Consider the following 7,819-nt stretch of genomic DNA (forward strand, 5'->3'; position numbering starts at 1 on the left):
TGGGTAATTTTCGTAGTTTAAATTTTTTGCATGTTAGGCGTGAAGTCAACCAATGTGCTCATTATTTAGCAAAATATGCTCTTAATAGTTTAGATTGCATATGGATTGAAGAAACTCAGTCTTGTATTTCTGCAGTCTCAACATTTGATTTATTGCCAGACTTTCATTAATGAAATTGTCTTTAACGTCAAAAAAAAAATGTATGTGGTGGTCGAGCCTGCTTTTATGTTTGGGCAATGGCTAATCTGTATCTATATTAAGGCATTGCCATTGTAAATTCTTAAATTCTTCGTGGTCTCTTTGATATACCTTGTGCTGAAGAGATTTCTTGTAAGTGTTAATATATATCATTTTTGGTTGTTAATTCTTTTTTTTTTATCCTCACATGCAATGTAGTCCAATTATCTTTTATTCTTTTTTATGCGGATGAGTTTATTTTTAATTAGGGATTGTCTGTTTCCTATTTCATATATACCCAAAAAAATTAATTATTGTTTTTTAACCCTAGTCCATAATATAGTATTTGGCCTAATTGTAGATGTTCAAGAATTTTTTTTTTTTTTGAAACATGTAGATGCTTCAAGATATTCGCACAATTTCTTTCTTTATAAAATATTTTATTGAGGCAATACTATGCATATATGTCAATAGAAGAGTTATAAATTATAGCAAACAAAACCTACGAAAAAGATTTACTCAAAAAAAAAAAAAAAAAAACCTACGAAAAAGATGAAGCTGACAAGCCTGTTTGCAAAAGAGGTGGAATTTAGCATGCGAAAGAAAAGTTGCTTCCCATGATGGGAAAAGGTATGCATGACCATAGATATACTCCTTCCGTTCTCAAATGTAAGAAACTTTTCACTTTTTAGGTTTATTCAATAATTGATGTATGTGGTCTATAATATGGACCACACACATCAATTATTGAATGAACCTAAAAAGAAGTTTCCTATATTTGAGACCAAATGGAATATTAATTTTTATATTTCAACGGTTTATATTGTTTACCTGGTAATTGTAATGACTTTTTGATGGGAAACATTAAAAAAAATGATGACCCCATCAATTCACTGGCTTTTCTGCAGTATGTGATTACCCAATTCAAATATCTCATATTTTGGTTGTTTAATTGTTTGTTTGGGGAATAAAAAAAGATTTAAGCCTGGTTATATACATATATTAATTAAAACTAGTGGTCGGTTTGGTAATCTAAAAAATTAATGTATGTAAATTTATAAACCAGTGGTCAATTAGTTAAATTACATTTTGTCAAAAAAAAATAGTTAAATTACATTAAAAAATTAGGCTACACAATGTTTTTTTATTATTAAACAAGCAAATTAAATTAAATACGAAAACATTATTACGTAAAAAATGGGCTAAATAAGTTTTTTTGTCCCTATAAATATAACGAATTTTGATTTTGGTCTCTAAAAAATTAAATTGAATGTGTTTCCTTCTCGCAAAAAAATTATTTTGTTTTTGATTTTTAATTCACGTTACGGATAACCAATTTGGTTTTATGCCTGGGAGGTCGACTATGGAAGCGATATACTTACTTCGGCGTGTGATGGAGCGATATCAGACGGATAAAAAAGACTTACACTTAGTTTTCATTGATTTGGAGAAGGCGTATGATAGAGTAACTAGAGAGATTTTGTGGAAAGCCCTGGAGAAGAAAGGGGTGAGGATTGCCTATATTAGAGCTATCCATGATATGTATGACGGGGGCTTCGACTAGTGTGAGGATGTAGGATGGGGATACCGTAGATTTTCTCATAACAATAGGACTGTACCAAATCTTTTTACTTTAGTTTTGGATGTACTGACGACACATCCAAGAGTTAGCACCGAGATGTATGTTTTTTGCAGATGATGTAGTCTTGCTTGGTGAGTCGAGAGAGGAGTTAAATGGGAGGCTAGAGACTTGGAGGCAAGCCTTAGAAGCGTATGACTTCCGCCTGAGTAGAAGCAAGATGGAGTATATGGAATGTAACTTCAGCAAAAGGAGAAATGAGTCTACCATGGAGGTGAAAGTTGGAGATCATATCATACTCCAAGTTACATGATTTAGATATCTTGGATCCATAGTACAAAATGACGGAGAAATAGAAGATGATGTACATCATCGTATTCAAGCCGGGTGGTTGAAATGGAGAAGAGCCTCAGGTGGTTTGTGCGATAAGAACGTACCAATTAAGCTGAAAGGAAAGTTCTACCGGATAGCAGTCAGACCGACAATGTTGTATGGTACGCTGTGTTGAGCGGTTAAGAGCCAACATGAGAGTAAAGTAAGCGTATCGGAGATGAGGATGTTGAGTTGGATGAGTGGTAAGACTAGACAGGATATGATTAGGAATGGCACCATTAGAGAGAGTAGGGGTAGCACCTATAGTAGAAAAGTTGGTAGAAAATAGGCTTAGATGGATTGGACATGTAGAGAGAAGACCCGTAGATACCGTTGTAAGAAGTGTAGAGAGAAAATAGACTTAGTTGGTTTAATAGTGACCAGATGAGCTTGATCAATTGATATTTGAACATGGTTTCCTTTCTTTCTCACTAGATGCAAATGAATTGATGAGTCATAGAATAGTCTATTTTAATGCTTTATTTAGTTTAGTTTTATTAAAGATTTAGTTTTATTTTATTGCATTTTATTTCCTTTTTGAATATTTTACTTTAAATTACTTTTTATTATATTTTAGGAACGAATATATGGTGGAAGGTGTCTTGGAGCAAAAGAAAGAGGACTGGAGCAAATACAGTGCAAAAATACGAAGATATGGGACAAAAATATAATCCCACCAAGTCAGAAGCTTGGCACGGCCCGTGCCAACATGTGGCACGGCCGTGCCACCCTCCAGAGCCATTTTTGCTGCTTTTTCTTCGGGCCCAAGTTACCATGTTGCAGCTTTACTGTTTTGTCCTTTTAGTTGCTTAGTTTCTAAGTCGATTGTAAAGCTATAAATAGAGTAGCTCTCCACCATAAACATTCACCTTACTTTTGCTTAGAATATTTTAATTATCAATAAAAGTCTTTTATTCCTTTACTTTCTTTCTCGCAATTTACTTTACTGTTATTTTCTCTATTCTTCCCCCATGTCTACGATGAACATGAGTGAGTAGACTTCTCTGTCTTGGGATTGTTAGGAAGTCTAATGACATAATCCTAAACAAACCAAGCTTAAACCCTAATTTTATGTAACCCTAATTTCTAATATAGATTCACCGTCTTAACGTGGATTAACAATTATCAAACTGTGGAAGCGAAAGCGGAGGGTTTGATAACTGTTAATCCATCATCCCAAACATCAATTCATAAAGCGAGAGCGGAGTTTTGATGTTGGAACAAGTGAACCTAGACAATAACTGCAAAACAGTGAAATAGTCTTTGCAATTATTGAGACATGAGTAGTTTCAATCCTATATGCATCTTCTAGTAATCAAGTCAGCGAAATAGGCTTGGTTACTAGAAGTAAACTCTCACCGGACTTTCATCGGAAAGGTAAGGGGTTAAGGGAAACCGGTCTTTAGAAATTAGTGTGTAAACCATGAAATTAGATGTTTAAGTCTTGTCTAGTGAAGGGTTTGTTTTTATGACGAACCAATGATCCCAAGGCTTCTTTATTATTATTGTTAATTACTTTCAGCAATCAAAACCTCCTTTTACTAACTTTCTCTCCTCTAATCATTCTTTAAAAGTTAATTGTAGACCAAGATTTTCGGGTGTCAAGCCATTAATTGGACTTGAACCTTCAATCTACCGGACTTGCTCGATTTTATTCTTGGGAAGGGAAAAAGAGATTGAAAAACCCTTTTTGGATCCGGGGGTCGGTTACGATTCGGGAAGGTGTTAGGCACCCGCGTCGTTCACGGTACTCCGTGAGAACCTCTTTCTAACTTTATTTTTATTTGGAAAATTATTGCTTAAAGTATAAGTGAAAGAATGGAGGGAGAAGAAGTTGGAGTTTTTCGTTATTTTTATTTGATCGATTTGAAAGGATTAAAGCCTCTGCCTACGTACCCTTAAAAGGGATCAAAACCGTCGTAGTTCGCTCTCAAAAATATTTTTTGTGGGTTAGGTTGATTTTAATTATTTTTGAAAATGATTTTGAGAAGGGTTGCGAGACCTCAAAAGGTATAGAAGAATAAAATGGAAGTGAGGTTGTTTCATTTTTATTTGCGAAAGGTAGTCTAAGTTTGATTAAAGTTCAATTAGGAATTTGATTAAGAAAATAAAGGGAAAACAACTTGGATTTGGATCCAAGGTTTATTAAGAAAAATAATTTTGACTTTCACTTATTTGATTTTTGGAATGAAAAAGGTTTTACTAAACTAACGGTAAATTGGCGTAACGATGCGAAAAGTAAAGCAAGCATGGATAAAATGGTGTAGTGTCGGTGCTTGTGTCGGTGTGTGCAATTACTAAGCTATTACATACCATTCCTAAATGCAAAGCCCATAACAAATTACATCATTCCCCTAATTATACACACTAAAAAATTATGGGGCTTTGCAATAGGAAAAACAAATGAATAGATACCGAAATTTAAAGCAAGCATGATTAAATGAGATATAGAGAAAGTTAAAGCATCAAATACTAAAATGCAATGCAATGATAAGGCATAAAATAAAGCAAGATGCATATGTGAGAAAATGCATAGGACATTAAAAGGAATGCATGACCTAAAGTTTTAAAGCCAAGAACACAAAAGAATAAAATATGGAAACCAAAGTTTTAAAATAGATGAGACAATATTAAATAAAATGCATGAAAGAAATTTAGAATATGAAATTATGAAATGTAGTGAAAATATCAACAGTAAAAATAGTAAATAAAACGATAAAATAAACACATATATTTTTAGTAGTTTTTGGAGAAGTTTTGAATGAAGCAGGGGTGTAAGTAACACAACAGAGGGGTTTCAGTAGTAAAAGAGTAGAGAAAATAAAGCTGGGCCTTCACTTTGATCCATTGGCTTAGGATCTGATCCTGGCCGTTGGATTATTTGATCATAAGGCTGAAAATGAGTATGTACACAGCATTAATGAAATAAAAATATCATGGGATTGATCAGGGAGCTTCAGTGACCGTTAGATCTATAAGATGATAGATCTGACGGTCCTTAAGTAGTAAAACATGCAATGTTAAATTAGAGCTCATAGTAAAGATTCAGGGAAATTACAGGAGCCGTCAGATTGGACAATAGAAGCAGATCCAAAGGCTGAGAAGGAAAGAAGGAAAATCAAAGAGAACCGGTTTGGTTTAGTCGAACCAAACCGGTTTATTAGTGTTATAAAACCAGTTGAAACCGGTTTTCCTTCATTTCCCTTCCTCCTTTCTCTCTCTTAAGTAAAAAAAGCTCCAGCCTCTCTCTAAAAAGGCTCGACGGAGAAGAAAGAAAGAAGAGGCTCCGACGCGGCGGCCGGCCGGCCACCGGCGGCGGAGCCACCGCGTCGGAAGTTTAAAACACTTCTTTTTTTTTAATTTTTTTTATAATCCTCTTCTTCTTCTCTTCCTGGTTTCGGATCTATGGTTGTTTTTTCAAAATCATCATTCAAGAGCCCTAGATCTATGAAAATATTTCATGAACAAAACCTTATGCATACACATGAAACAGCGTCGATTCGGAGAAGGAGAATGTAAATAAATCATACCTCAGTTCTGAATCGGAGAAAACTAAGAAGATGATGGAAAACTTCAAAGGAATATCTTCGAATCTACACGTTTCTAACCGATCTGCCACTGCTACGTTCTGGACTGCTACGTTTCTAACCGATCTACACGTTCTGGACTACACGCTCACGAACACCAATTCCGATCTACACGTTTTTGCCTTGTAAGTTCATATTGATGACTGTTGACGTGATTTTTGAGCTGTGAGAGATTTGTGTTTGGAAACGATGGCTAAAGGTATTGTGATGGATTCACGTTACTGGAAAAAAAATGAGTTCATGTTCCTCATGTTCTTGTGTTCTTCATGTGTTCATGATGTTCTTGACATTTTTTGATTTTTTTGTGGTTTGATTCGAAATTGGGAATTGAAAAGAGAAATTAGGGTTTCTGATGGAAAAGCTGCGGCTACAGTCAATCATTGGGGAATAAATTCTGACACTGTAGACTATATATAGTAGAAAATTAGGGTTAACACTGACTCTGATGCAAAAGACAGTATTACCCTTAAAGTCTCTGATACAGGTGAACAGCAAGGCAAAAAGAGGATTGGAGAGCAAGTTTTAAAACTGAGCCAATAAGAGACTGCCACATGGACACAAAGGGACCCAAGGACTTAACCAACACAAAACATAAAATAAATAATAAAAACAAAAGGAAAAGGTCACTCACGTGACTAAAAGAAAAAGAAATAAAATAATTAAAAATAATAATAATAATAATAATAATAATACTAAAGGTAATAATAATAGTAATAATAAAAAATAATAATTTATAATAATAATAAAAGGATAACGAGAATGAAAACATGAGGTATTTTAAAATACCTCTCTGCTGAAATTTTGACTGAAATGTCTGAAAGAAAGCGGCGTTTTAACGTGCGAACAAAATTCTTTTAAAGCAGTTCTAAAGACGGACAAAAGGAAATTGTAAATTAGAAGCTTTTTAAAGGAAATTAAAATAAAACATAGGACGCTAAATTCTTAAAAAGAGCGCGTAAAACATTTTAAAAAGCTAACGCGCAAAAGAAAAACTACACGAAACTTAGACAAAAAGAAATTCGCTTTGAACTGTAAAATAAAGCCTCAAAATTTTAAAAGACGACTAAATGACTTTTAGATAAATAAAGCGAAAAAAGAACTTGAGACGTTTTAAAAATGAATGGGAAAAGAAATGACTGGTCCAAAATTGGGGTATGACATTAATTAAGTTGAACAACTCCCTAGCGGAACGATACTCTACTTACTAATATTACTTCGATAGACCGTGCACTTGCGGTTTGACCCTATCATGAATCTGGCTGGGCAATAGTATTTTTTCTCGGAAGAAAATGTGAAGATGATTGTAATAATGAAAAAGCATGTGGAGGGCATTAACTGATTTAAATAATTCTATTTAAAAAAACTGATTTAAATAATTAAAAATTAAGTAAATCCTTTTAAGCAAACACCGGTACCCAGGAAAAGGCTAATGGCTCCACAATTAGAGAGTGTGTGCGTAGGCGAGTGCAAAAGCGCATGCACCGCTCTTTTATTTTTTTAACTGTGAAGAAATGAGGTGTTTGAGGTTCGAATTCTCATATAACATGTATTAACCCTACCAACTGAACTATGTTTATGAGGGACAAATTTTATTATTATTTTATAAAAGTAATTATTGTTAAAGATTTAGATATTTTTGAAGAAACTAGTTTTTTAAACTAAGAAAATCAAGAGAGAAAGAAGTAGGAAGATATGCTTTGATTTCTCAAAAATGGTGTTTTTACATGAACGAAAGTGTGATATTTATACTACTAAATTTACCACTAATACATATGTCAAATTATTTATTTTACTATTCTAATTTGACATTTACTAATTATTACTTACTATTATAATTTGACAATTTGGATAATTATCGATATATATTTTAACATAAATAGTAAAAGCTATACTAATTATGTTTATATAATTTATTATAACAATTATTATTTTCTTGCCTGTGGGATATAGTATTTCTATATCAATCAATCAATATTTGGATAAACATGAGTGATTTTCTATACGTGCACAGAAACTCTAAACCTAACCTACCCTCTCTAAAAAAAAAAAAAAATCTAAATCTACTCTTTGAAAGATAAATAGATGTTTAGCCCGTGATCCAATT

The 7,819-nt window shown here is 33.3% G+C and overlaps 1 long non-coding RNA gene across 1 annotated transcript; it reads left to right on the plus strand.

Annotated features, from left to right (window-relative positions):
* The first annotated feature begins 690 nt into the window (after positions 1–690).
* Positions 691–3,050, plus strand: LOC146916921 (uncharacterized). Its single transcript, XR_015014083.1, has 2 exons — positions 691–807; positions 2,706–3,050. It is a non-coding gene; the product is annotated as an uncharacterized LOC146916921 (long non-coding RNA).
* The last annotated feature ends 4,769 nt before the right edge of the window (positions 3,051–7,819 follow it).

Source organism: Medicago sativa, chromosome 6 (assembly GCF_051527215.1).
Source record: "Medicago sativa cultivar Bolivia chromosome 6, Bolivia_mono, whole genome shotgun sequence".
NCBI lineage: Eukaryota > Viridiplantae > Streptophyta > Magnoliopsida > Fabales > Fabaceae > Medicago > Medicago sativa.